The sequence below is a fragment of the Lissotriton helveticus genome, chromosome 9 (assembly GCF_964261635.1).
Source record: "Lissotriton helveticus chromosome 9, aLisHel1.1, whole genome shotgun sequence".
Lineage (NCBI taxonomy): Eukaryota > Metazoa > Chordata > Amphibia > Caudata > Salamandridae > Lissotriton > Lissotriton helveticus.
This window is the reverse complement of record NC_136070.1, coordinates 471,171,467-471,183,660: the sequence shown is the minus strand read 5'-3', so window position 1 is coordinate 471,183,660 and position 12,194 is coordinate 471,171,467. Positions and strand designations below refer to the sequence as shown.

Below are 12,194 nucleotides of genomic sequence, written 5' to 3'. Positions count from 1 at the left end.
GCACATTCCAGGAGGTACTCCTGCGTGGAGCGGCGAAGTTGGGGATCAAGGTTGAAACAACTTCGACTTCGGTGATCTTTGAGACATTACATAAAAAACACATGTCTCGCCCGCTGCTACCTCTGGTGCCGGGGCTCCTCGAACCGGCTGAACAGCTCTTCCTGACACCGGCAGTGGTGAAGTCTGCGCCTTCCAGGCTCCTCAAAAAGTACAGAGCTCCGGACTCGGACCCAGCCTTCTTGAGAAAGGACCCGGTGCCGGATTCGGTTATTGTGACGGCGGCCCGGAAGCTTCATGCCACCTCCCCTGCATCCACGGTGCCTCCAGACAAGGAGAGCCGCTGGATCGACTCTGCTGGTCGGAAGGCGTGTGGTACGTCCTCCTCTTCGATGAAAGCTGCCAGTGACTCGGCGTTGTTGGGTCGTTACGACCGTGCACTGTGGGACTCAATGGAGCAGTTTGCAGACCTCGTTCCTCGAGACCGCAAAGAGGACTTCATGGAGATCGTCCAGGAGGGGATGCTGGTCTCTAACCAGGCCATCAGCGCCGCGGCGGATATCTCCTTGCTGTCTGCGCACGGATACTGCCACGGGATTAACCAGAGACGCCATGCTTGGCTCAGGTTGACGTCTCTTAAACCGGAAGCACAACAACGTGTGGCGAATCTCCCGTTTTCCAGGGATACCCTCTTCGGAAAACACGCGGATGACGAGATGGCCAGGATGAAGGCCGAGGCGGAGACCCTGACGGCGGTGGGCTTGGAGAAGCCCAAGGAGAAGAAACCCTACCGCCAGTTCCAACGGCGGTTCGGGTCGCAGGGTCGTGGAAGGGGGCAGTCTACCGGCCAACATCAGCAGCAGCAACAGCAGCAGCAGTACAGAAGGCCCTTCCAGAAACGCCAGGGGGGTAGAGGTAGACAGCAGTCCTCTACCGCTTCCAAGGGCCCGGCCGGGTTTCGACCCTGAGCTGTTACTTCCCCCTCGTCCGTTACCCGCTCCGGTGGGGGGGAAGCGTTCAATTTTTTCTGGCAGAGTGGAGAAAAATTACTCCGGACAAGTGGGTGCTGAATATTGTTTGCAATGGATACAGTCTGCGTTTCACCAGCCCTCCTCCATCGATTCCTCCCGTCAGCTCGCAGTATCAACTGCGCGAGCTTCAGGCGGAGGCAGACATTCTGCTAAGGAAAAGGGCGATAGAAGACGTACCTCTGTCTCAAAGAGGAAGAGGTCTTTACTCTCGGTTCTTTCTTGTCCGCAAGAAGGACAAAAACGAGTTCAGGCCCATTCTGGATTTGCGACAGGCAAACAAGTGGATTCGCAGAGAAAAGTTTCGCATGCTGTCGTTGCATCAAATCTACCCTCAGCTGCAACGAGGAGATTGGATGTGTGCCACAGATCTACAGGACGCATACTTCCACGTGCCCATTGCATGCAAACACAGGAAGTTTCTGCGCTTTCAAGTCGGCACCAATCACTATCAGTACACGGTGCTGCCCTTCGGGCTGAAGTCTGCACCCAGGACATTCTCGAAATGTATGGCAGTGGTAGCAGCACACCTGCGGAAGAACAAGGTGTTTGTCTACCCGTACCTGGACGATTGGTTGATCAAGGCCTCCTCCTTCTCGGAAGCTCAAGCACACTTCCAGAAGACGTGCGTTCTCTTGAACAAGCTGGGGTTGCACATCAACATGTCCAAGTCGGTCCCGATTCCGGTCCAGCGCATCCAGTACTTGGGAGCCTCCATCAATACACTGTCGGCAAGCGTGTCTCCTTCGGAAGAGCGATGTTTATCACTCCTTCGGAAGGCTCAGGCTCTCGTGTCTACTCCATCCACGACAGTGAGGACGGTGTCTTCTCTGCTGGGATCGATGGCCTCGTGTATCTTCCTGACGCCACATGCGCGGCTGCACATGAGACCGCTGCAGGAGTGCTTGGAGGATCAATGGGACCAGAGGAGAGGATCTTGGGACGACAAGATACGACTGTCTCTGCATGCTCTTCAGTCTCTGAAGTGGTGGTGCTCGAAGGAGAATCTCCTCAGAGGGGTTCCCTTCCACAAGGACATTCCCACACAGACTATCGTGACGGATGCTTCTCTCCAGGGCTGGGGAGCGCACTCCGGAGACCTACAAATTCAAGGGACGTGGTCCCAGATGGAGTCCACGTACCACATCAATTTCCTGGAACTCAGGGCTGTGCACTTGGCACTGAAGGCGTTTCACCCGTCCTTTCAGACCAACTCTCTGCTTGTTCAGACAGACAACACGACAACGATGTATTACCTCAACAAGCAGGGGGGCTCGAGATCGCGCACTCTGTCGCAGGAGGCGCAGGCGATCTGGCACTGGCTTCTGGCTCGAGGACTGTCTATAACGGCCACCCATCTGCCAGGTGTGCAGAATGTTCAGGCAGACGAACTGAGCAGACTCATTCAGGAAAACCACGAATGGGTCTTAAACGACGAAGTACTAGGAGAAGTCTTCGCAAGGTGGGGAACTCCAGACGTGGATCTGTTCGCCACCGCCGAAAACAGCAAATGCCGAGGCTTTGCCTCCAGGTACTACCAGCCGGGGACGCTGGGGAACGCGTTATGGATCAACTGGTCGAACAGCTTTCTGTACGCTTTTCCACCAATTCCCCTGATTCCGGCGGTTCTCATCAAGCTGTCCCAGTCCAGGGCGCGGATGATCGTGATTGCCCCGGAATGGCCCAGACAGTGGTGGTTCACGGACCTGCTTCACCGCTCTCTCCTTCCTCACATGAAGCTGCCGTGCAGGCCGGACCTTCTCACGAAGTTCGGGGGGCGGATGGTTCACCCCAACCTCTCGTCTTTGAGTTTGGCGGCATGGCTCCTGAAATAGTGCAATATGGCCATCTGAATCTCCCAGAGGATTGTATGGACATACTGAAGGAGGCTAAGCGACCTTCCACTAGGACTTCTTATGCTTACAAGTGGAAGAGGTTTTGCATCTGGTGCAAGTCTAAGAACTATGACCCTACGACATGCAAGGAAGATGTCATCCTTCCATATCTGCTGCATCTGGCGCAGTCGGGCCTTAATGTCCATTCCATTAAGGTTCATCTGGCTGCTTTGACTGCCTACAGGAAAGGCCCTTCACAGACTTCCTTCTTCCAGATCCCTGTGATCAAAGATTTTTTGGAAGGCTTGAAGAAAGTATTCCCTCCTGTCAGGCTTCCTTCGTGGGACTTGAATGTGGTGCTGTCCAGATTGATGAAGGAGCCTTTTGAACCCATTCATAAGGCTTCGTTGCAGCACCTGTCCTGGAAAGCGGCGTTCCTCGTGGCCATTACATCGGCCCGCAGGGTGAGTGAGATTCAGGCGTTGTGTTGCCAAGAACCTTATACTGTGTTTCATGCTGCTAAGGTTGTTATGCGTACTCACCCTAAATTTCTTCCCAAGGTTGTTTCTGATTTTCAAATCAATCAGACTATCACTTTGCCTACGTTCTTTCAGAATCCGTCATCTCCAGCGGAAAGGTCTTTACATTCCCTGGATGTGAGGAGGGTGCTGAAGTTTTATCTTGATAAGATTAAGGATATTCGTAGGTCTGACCAATTGTTCATTAATTATGGCTCAGTCAGGACAGGTCTTGCTACCTCTAAACAGTCCATTTCTAGGTGGATTGTGTCCTGTATACAATTGTGTTACTGCAAAGCTAATAAGACCTTAGGGGGTAAACCTAAGGCTCATTCCACCAGAGGCAAAGCTGCCACGACAGCTATGCTTCGCAATGTTCCCTTTGCAGAGATCTGCAAGGCGGCCACTTGGAAGTCGGTCCATACCTTTGCTAAGCATTACTGCCTGGACACTGATGCCAGGGCAGACGCTCAGGTTGGGCAGGCTTCGCTGCGGAATTTGTTCGCACAATAGTGACGTAATTTTCATATTCTCCACCGCCGCTTGATGTGGGGATGGGCTTGCCATTCTATTCACTAGATTATGACTATACACAGAGATCCCCTACTACAGAAGGAGTAGTTTCTGTCCTGTAACTCCAGTTCTGTAGTAGGGGTATCTCTGTTATAGTCATAAGCGCCCGCCCTCCTCCCCGGTGGAGATTTGTTCAGGTACATAATGCTACAGGTCTGGCGTTTTTACGCCTTCAAAAAGAACTGAAACTAAGTTGGACCTGCTATGCATTCTGGGATACTGGGAGAAGGTTCTGGAAGGTTCCGTAAAGGCACAGTATCCTATTTAAGCCACATAATGGCAGCCTATGGGGCTTGTCTGTCCAGGTTCTTCTCTCTATCATTCCTGAGGGAGTTTGCTGTTAAAGCATGAAATCTGTACAGGCTTTTGCTGTTTTGTGGATTTTATGGTGGAATTTCTAGTTGAAGTACTGGACAGTGTAGCCTTTTTGGCTGCATTATCTGTCTTTAAAATTTCTCTTAAGTGTCTATGCATTTCTGCATTTTTTGACACTGTAAGAGATTATTTTTGATTGCTCCGGGGTCCACGCACATGGGCGGGACTATTCACTAGATTATGACTATAACAGAGATACCCCTACTACAGAACTGGAGTTACAGGACAGAAACTACTCCTTATATATGGTAGGAGGTGTGGGCGCGGCTTGCTCCCGGGCCAGGTGGTGGCAGGTGTAGGATCCTGGGACTTGGAGTCGGCCTTGGTGTTCCGGCGGGACTGCAGCAAGCCCAGGGTCACGGTGCTCTCCCTGCTATCCTCCCACAACCTTTAAGCTGTTCAAAAGTGGGTCAGAGGGTTCGCTGTCTCCCTCGTTGTCAGCTCCGCCAAAGTTTCCCACACTCGCAGCAGTGCCCAAGTTGCAGAGAAAGTAAAACCCGGATGTCTCGAATCGTGGTGACTCTAGAAACTGGTGAATAGTAATTTAATGGCAGACAGGAAATGTAAGCAGAGCTGGAACTAGTAGAATTTGAGATGTATTGCGGTTTAGTGAAGATTTCATGTGATTTTACCCTTTTTAGATAGATAACTATTTTTAAGCCAGGTTTATACTGTGTTAAATTCAGTCAAATCACTCTTCAGAGAAGGCTGTAGTGCCTATGTATTGGAAAAATTTGCGTAATTAACATGGAAGACTAATTCGAATTAATTGAGTCGGATTGCCTAAGATAGCTCTGTATAGCAGCACCCTCTCTGTAGAGGTCTGTATGCAACCAAAAGTGCACAGGTTTGACTTGAAGTAGTATCCATTCAGCCTTTCTCCCGTTTATGCTGAATAATATAAGCGCTGTTTGAGTTGAGCCTGCGACGTTGACGTATTGTTAAAGTACCAAGATAGTTTTACTTTGTTCAGTGTATTACATAGATGATCATGGAATTTCATACCGTTTATTTGTGGTTATAACAAGCAACGTATTATCCTGAGAGTATTAAACCATTACAATATTCTACTCAGTAGAACATGTTTTAATGGCCTCAGAGATTTTCTGCAGAAGGCACATTATCTTACTCAGCTGTATTACTTTCAAAGCCAAGTCTGCAAGGTCATTATTCAGTGACATTGATTATGTAATATTATTTGACATTCGTGGACTGTGTTTGCTCGTACAGTGATGTGCATATTTGGTATGCAAGGTATTTTGTGTGCGGGCACAATTGACTAAATGCTTTTCTATAAAGTTCGAACCTAACTGTAAAGCAACTCAACGAGGGCACGAGAGTGGTGATGCAGGGGCAACTTATTGTAGCTGGGGCTTCTTTAGCTGGCATCAATATGTGGGGTTCAGTAGTTACTGGAGGACATTGTGTTCTCTGGAGATATTTGTCTTTTTATTTCCAGAAGTGGAGGAGAGGTGAGGCTTAACACATTGAGGTCGGAATAGGCTTCCAGATCTTTTCCTTGCACTTTTTAGTCTCCCGGCTAATAATGTTAATGTTAGGTGTATTTCATTGGCCACTGGATATCTTGATTTCACCTGCCTCCTAAGGTGGTGTCTAGTGGTCAATGCCCAGAATTGGATGGAGTCAGGCAGGGTAGCTAGTGCATTTGCTGAAATATTGGATTGGTCCGCTCATAGTTTTCAGTCCTTTCGTGATATCTTGCGGCTGCATGGAGAGTGCTCTTTAAAGGTGCCAGATTGGTGTCTGAGATGTAGGTGAGGAGGGTATTACATTCTTCCAGTTGTGATTGGACAAAGTCTTGAACAGCATTTCCGAAGTTGATTTAGAGGAGGTACACCTTGACTCTCCGATAAGGGTTAGTAAGTGCTTTTCTATGAGGGTATTTCATGGTGATTCTGGAAGAGTTCATTCTGATGAGATATTTGGGAAATAGTTTTTTGCCATGGAACAACATCGTAAGAAATGTAGATAGATTGAATGTCCTTGTAAAAAACTTGATAGATTGTATGGCCTTTGAGAAACAGTTGTTTGTGCTAATTGATTATCTACATTTCTTATGTGGTGCTTCTGGAATAGGAGCTATTGGTAACCCTTTCACATAACAGCCATTCAGACCATTGAGTTCTAGATTTAATTTTTGTGTCAAGGTCTATGCATGCAAGGTCAATGATTCCAGACTAGCCTCAATTGCAGAAAATTGTTGTCACTCAGTAAGGTTTCAGCGTTAAATCGGGAATGTTTGATGAGACAACCTAATGAGAACTCCTAATAGAAAAATTTGAACGTTGTGTTTGATGACAAATTCCATGAGTACGGAAAGCCGAAACTGGTGTCTAAGTTGATTGCCATATGTTATGGTAGAAATCAGATGGTAAGTTCAGTAGCGTAAATAAGTTAGTCACTCTTAAAAGCACATTTCATATACTCATTTCTACATTTTGGTAGTGTGGAAGATGGCTCTTATTGGGATCTGTGCAAAGCTAATTATTTGTAAAAGTCAATATTTATTTTTCTTTTAAATTCGATTGGACACTGCCCTTTTTATATGTTGTTCATATCTGGTTTATTGTGGAAGTGTTTTCCATGAACATCTTAACTATGTACCTTAAGTCAGGCTATGTCTTTGCAAGAAGGTTTGCAGCATAATTATCACTTCAAAGAATGCTTCACTGACTTCCAGAATTACTTCTACGTCCATTTAGTAGGCTGACTGTATAGCAACATTGTTTTGAGGGAGATCTGGTTTAGCAAAGACTGCCATAAACGTTTCTATGAGTGCAATAGCAGGAGTAAAGTAGGGTACAGTTATTCACTGCTGACTGTTTCCCTTAATAACAACATCTGAATGTTATTTCCGAATTCATGAACTTATGTATGGGAATGCATGGTATCCATTGAAATTGCTGATCCAACTATGTTTTAGCATGCTTTGATATGCACAATTGCCACTTCATGGAGATTCCACATGCTCAGTGGTAGACATTTTTGTGGAAATGTCTTTTGATTCACGACCTCCCCCACGCTTGATGTGAAAATATTTGTGCACCTTCCTGAACTAACTGCACAACCTACACTTGGATCATTCATATGTCCTTTTGCAAGTGATAAGAGTTATAGGCGTTTTAAATGCAATTGTTTGGGGGCACCTGCAAACGTTTCGATGTGTGGGTGTTGAAATGAACTCCATTGTACCGAAATATAGCTCCTTCTTTTTTCCTATATCGCTTATGACTACAGAACTGGTGCATACTTTTGCACAACGGCAGCCTGTGTAGGTAACCCATGGATGCAAAGTTGGCTTTTTGAATTACTTCAGACTTTACATGACAATGCTCTGATTTTATCTCATTCAGCGATCACTGACTCTGACGTGGCCTTATTAGCATTCTCTGTAGATATTGTTAATCAATTTCTGTAGTGTTCTGTAGCAATTCCTGTAGGGTGATAGAGCAAATATTTCAAAACCACATTTCATGACACTTTACCCATTACGACACAAAAATCTGAAAGTGCACATTTCACAAAATACACAAAGTAATACAATAATAAAGACAAATTAAGTAACAGCATCATAAAAGCGTGCCTGAAAGAGTTTAAAAAGAAGGAAATAGTTTGCTTAGTAGTTAAAACACATCGGTAGATTTTCATCAATAAAATTACTAATGAAGTGATTTTTTTCAATATTCACGTATGGATAAAAACTAATTAATCTTAAGTTGAGCGTAACATTTATTTTGCCTTTCATTTCAATTAGCTAGGAAGTTGAAACTTGGAGGAGATAGTAGAGACCTTAATGATTTTAAAAATGAAGAAACGATTTTGGTAAAATGGGTTATACGAATAATTTACATGTATGAATGTTGAACAGTTGTGGCAATAGACCATGGCCAACGCTAATCTTTTTCGTGTAATAGTACATTGGAGATGCATTTATTATTCTTACTTTATTATGAAATAATGATCTGATGCATTATATTTGATTCTAGTAAAGTTTAACTCATTTGGAGCCGAAGTATGTATTTTAAGCTTCAAACTTGTTCTTTCCTTAGCAGCAATTATCCGTTAGCAAGCATAATAATGTATTTACATTTTTAAAGATGTTGCTTTATTTGTCTGTGCGTGTTTCAGTATACATACAAAGGACATTATTTCAAAGTTCGTGGTGGAATGCCTCCGTGGGAAAATCGACTTCTGATGCCACAGTCTGTTACATTATATACATTATATATTGTCTACCGTTGACTAACCTTTGACACCCAGATAGCCAAATCGTACACATGAAGTGTTTGGGAAAGAATTCAGGAGTAGCTAAATGCATTTTGTGACAATATACGTAAACTAATCGTATGATAGACTGATTAGTAGAGTGACGCCACTTAATTATGGTGTCATAAGGACTATAAAAGAAGAAACCTCAAAGGAGGGGCAAAGCCATACTTTCTGTTCCTGTCATGCAACTTAACGCCATACCTTTTTCCCTTCTGACAAGGCATCACTATTAATTTTTCTTTAGGAAAACGCATTGTTTTATTTTCCATTCTTTGAGAGAGAAAGGAACTCCTTTCCTATGATTTTATAAGCATCCTTTAAATTCTATCATGATTTGCCTTGCTGCTAATGCTGCTTTATTCATAGTCAACCTGGAATCCTTCTTTGCCAAACTTATTGAATTTTGCTTCTTTTTGCCAATGCTCATGGATTTGCCCATATGGGACTTTTACTCCTTTGCTTTGTATTTGAGATTGAACTGAACTATTATTTTGCCTCAAATGAAGCCTGTAATCTCGAATCTGATGTTTGTTTAACCCATTGTATTTATAACATTATTACAATAACTATCTAAATTGCCCGAGTATTTTTGTGTCCTGATGTTCTTTATTTGAAACTATATTGAATTACTCTCTTAATCTAAATGAGTTGTAGGGAAAATCGGCGAATCTTTTCAGAATATCAAGTTCTGCTTCCTTTATTTTGTCACAGTAGTAGAGCTTCTAGTTTAGATCATACTTGTTAGACTTAAATTCTTCCGAAAACTGGAGCTCCCCATTGCTATACTTTATTTTTTACAGTATAGTGCTGAGAGTAGTGTATTAGAATCTAATTTCAAACTTGTGAGTTAGTCACACATGAATGGTCCTAATTGGGCACCTGATGTTTGTGTTTCGAATATCCTAGTTCCCATCCCTCCTACTGGTGCAGATATATTTGTCAGAGAGCCATTTACCTATGTGGTGAGGGTAATGCGGTAATCCATCTAACTGTAGGGGGCCCAGTGCTGTTAGAGGGATAGGTGGGTAAGTAGTGAAGTGGTGGAAGTTAAACTTGTAATATTTATACCGCCTACACTGGATCAAGGGTCTTACGAAATCTCCAGTACTTGTCTGAGAGGCGATGGAGCTGAATGGTGTATCGGATCACTGTAAGATTGACAACTATTTACGCATCTAAGGAACACACATTTCATCAACCCTGACTCATTCATGGCTCGTGTTGCTATCGGCTACTGTATGTAGTTAATGTATCTGAGGAGAAATTAGTGTGATAAACGCTTGAAAAGTGTTGAAGGAAGCCGCTTAACTATTCATGCCAGAGAAGTGACTGAAAGAACAAAGCACATCTCAGAATGTGCAATTCTTTCAGACGTTTGAGAACACTGCTGTGTCGATGTGCTCCGCTTACTAGAGTTACTGACTTGACAACTGCGCGTCGACATTTAAGCATGTTCCTAATCTGATGTGCAGTCCACAGCAGAAGATGTTCAGTAGTAGTCATGGTACAATAGGGCTGGTGCTTCGCTTGCCAGAACTATTGTGCTGGGAAACAATGAGAAGAAATAAACGCCCCAGTCCCATGAGCTATGAACTCTCTCCCTCTTCAGCTGGTAGGTGTCCTGTGGTGTTCTTCTTTTACCCACGGCGTTTAATGTGGTTTTGGGCATGTGGCTAACTTTATATATAATGGAGTACCCAAAATATTTTTTTGTAAACCCATTTGATTGTTATTACTTGATCTTGCATGAGCACATATCAGCAGACCATTTATATTTTCTGTTACGCGTTTTGAGGAGATTTATGTTGCTACAGTCTACGAATGGTATTCTTGTATTCCCCAGGGGAGACCACTAAATGTGATAGGTTGATGCCATGAAGACATTTTGAATGCTTTGTATACCCTTAGACAGAATTGTTTGAGCGTGACCGGAGTGCATGCTTTAGTACAAATGTGGATGAAGGTTACTGCTGACATGTAGATTTTTATTGCGTCATATAGAGGTCAGTTGTTTTGTTCTCTAGTGTGTGTGTGTGCGTGTGTGCATGTGTGTGTGGGTGTATGTGTGTGTGTGTGGGTGTATGTGTGTGTGTGTGTGTGTGTGTGTGTGTGTGTGTGTGTGTGTGTGTGTGCACGCTCGTTGACTTCAGTAACTGACGAGTCATCTTGACTGGCCCTTCCTGATCATGGTTGACTGAGAGCTGTGCATCCCCAAGGTCGGTGACAGTTTTGTAAGCATAACAAGATTCCTACTTGTTATTTTGTATTATTGGAGTTGCCCATTACATACATTCTGAACATATAACCCTTTCATTTTGAACACAGGTAAAACAGATTAGTTGTCTTGGGCCATGAAAAGAGCAGATTTCAGAAGGGCCAGATTGCGGACTCTACTGAGAACTTCGAGACTTCTCACTACACAGGCATTCTACTGTGTCAATCTAAATAATGTAAATGTTATTCTAGTACCAAGAGACATTCTGACCATGGTCATTGTGTATAGCATTGGAAGGATCTTAGTCTATAACACTCGTCCTTGATAAGTGTAGTAGGGGGCTATAGTGCTGGCACACTTTTCAGAGTGGTGGTGCTGCCATTGGTGCTACATCACTTAAATCCTAGGGATTATGCTAAATTCAAGCATCACACAAAAAGAAGCGTAGAAAATGAGCAATGCTGATTCAGCAGGAGAACGGTTTGTAGCCCTTGGTGCATTTTGCTGCACACTCTCACAAATATATTACTTAAACATGGTGTGGTAGTGCTCTCTCATTTACAAACAGCACAATTTTCTTTGAAATGACAACTTTATAAATGTGCTCAGACATGCAGATTTACTGATAAAATTATATAGTGCACAAACCACAATGTGTGGAAATCGAATTTAGTGAATAATTATCACTTACACATCACCAAGTAAAGTGCCTTGATTTATTTTGAGCCTATTAAAATATTTGTTTCCATCACACTCCAAAATTATAAAGAAATAGCTTCATTCTTGTTTTCTAACTGTTGATATATTAGGAAATATTGGTACAGTTCAAGTTGTGTTAGAAAAAAAGAACATTCTACAGCCCTTCCTTTCACACTCTGGGATTGTCACATAGTTCTGTTTAAAACATCCTCTTCTTTGCAGGCAGAGAAAGAAAAGGCCAATCTCCATGTTAAAAAACATAAGCAGAAATTTGTCACAAGACATATTTTGAATTCTGTGAAAAGCTAAAAACAAAATTTGAAGGGCCAGTTTATTGCTCCTTTACTTTCTGAACTCCTCGAATGGTAATTTTGAGGGTGCTGTAGCACCCCTAGCATGGTCTTTGAAGGGGGTTTGTCTGGTGGCTGATTTAGAATCTGTTGCCCTAAAACATAACATTGAAAATGTTATTAAAGACCTAATTTTGTTGAAAGTTTGTTACTTTTTGTAAAATGCCACAACTTTGCTGTAATCTTAAAACCCCCAATATTCTTAAATGTGGATTTTTTTTTTCATTACAAGTACAAAAGTGTTCGTAAGTAGGCTACGCTGAAGTTTCTTTTTTGTGATGAGTATTTTATTACATTTCAGGCAAAAACTACAC

At 43.5% G+C, this 12,194-nt stretch overlaps 1 protein-coding gene across 2 annotated transcripts in view; it reads left to right on the top strand.

Annotated features, from left to right (window-relative positions):
* Nucleotides 1-12,194, top strand: part of JAG2 (jagged canonical Notch ligand 2) — a 319,544-nt gene that overhangs the window by 60,645 nt on the left and 246,705 nt on the right. The gene's annotated exons all lie outside the window — the stretch shown is intronic.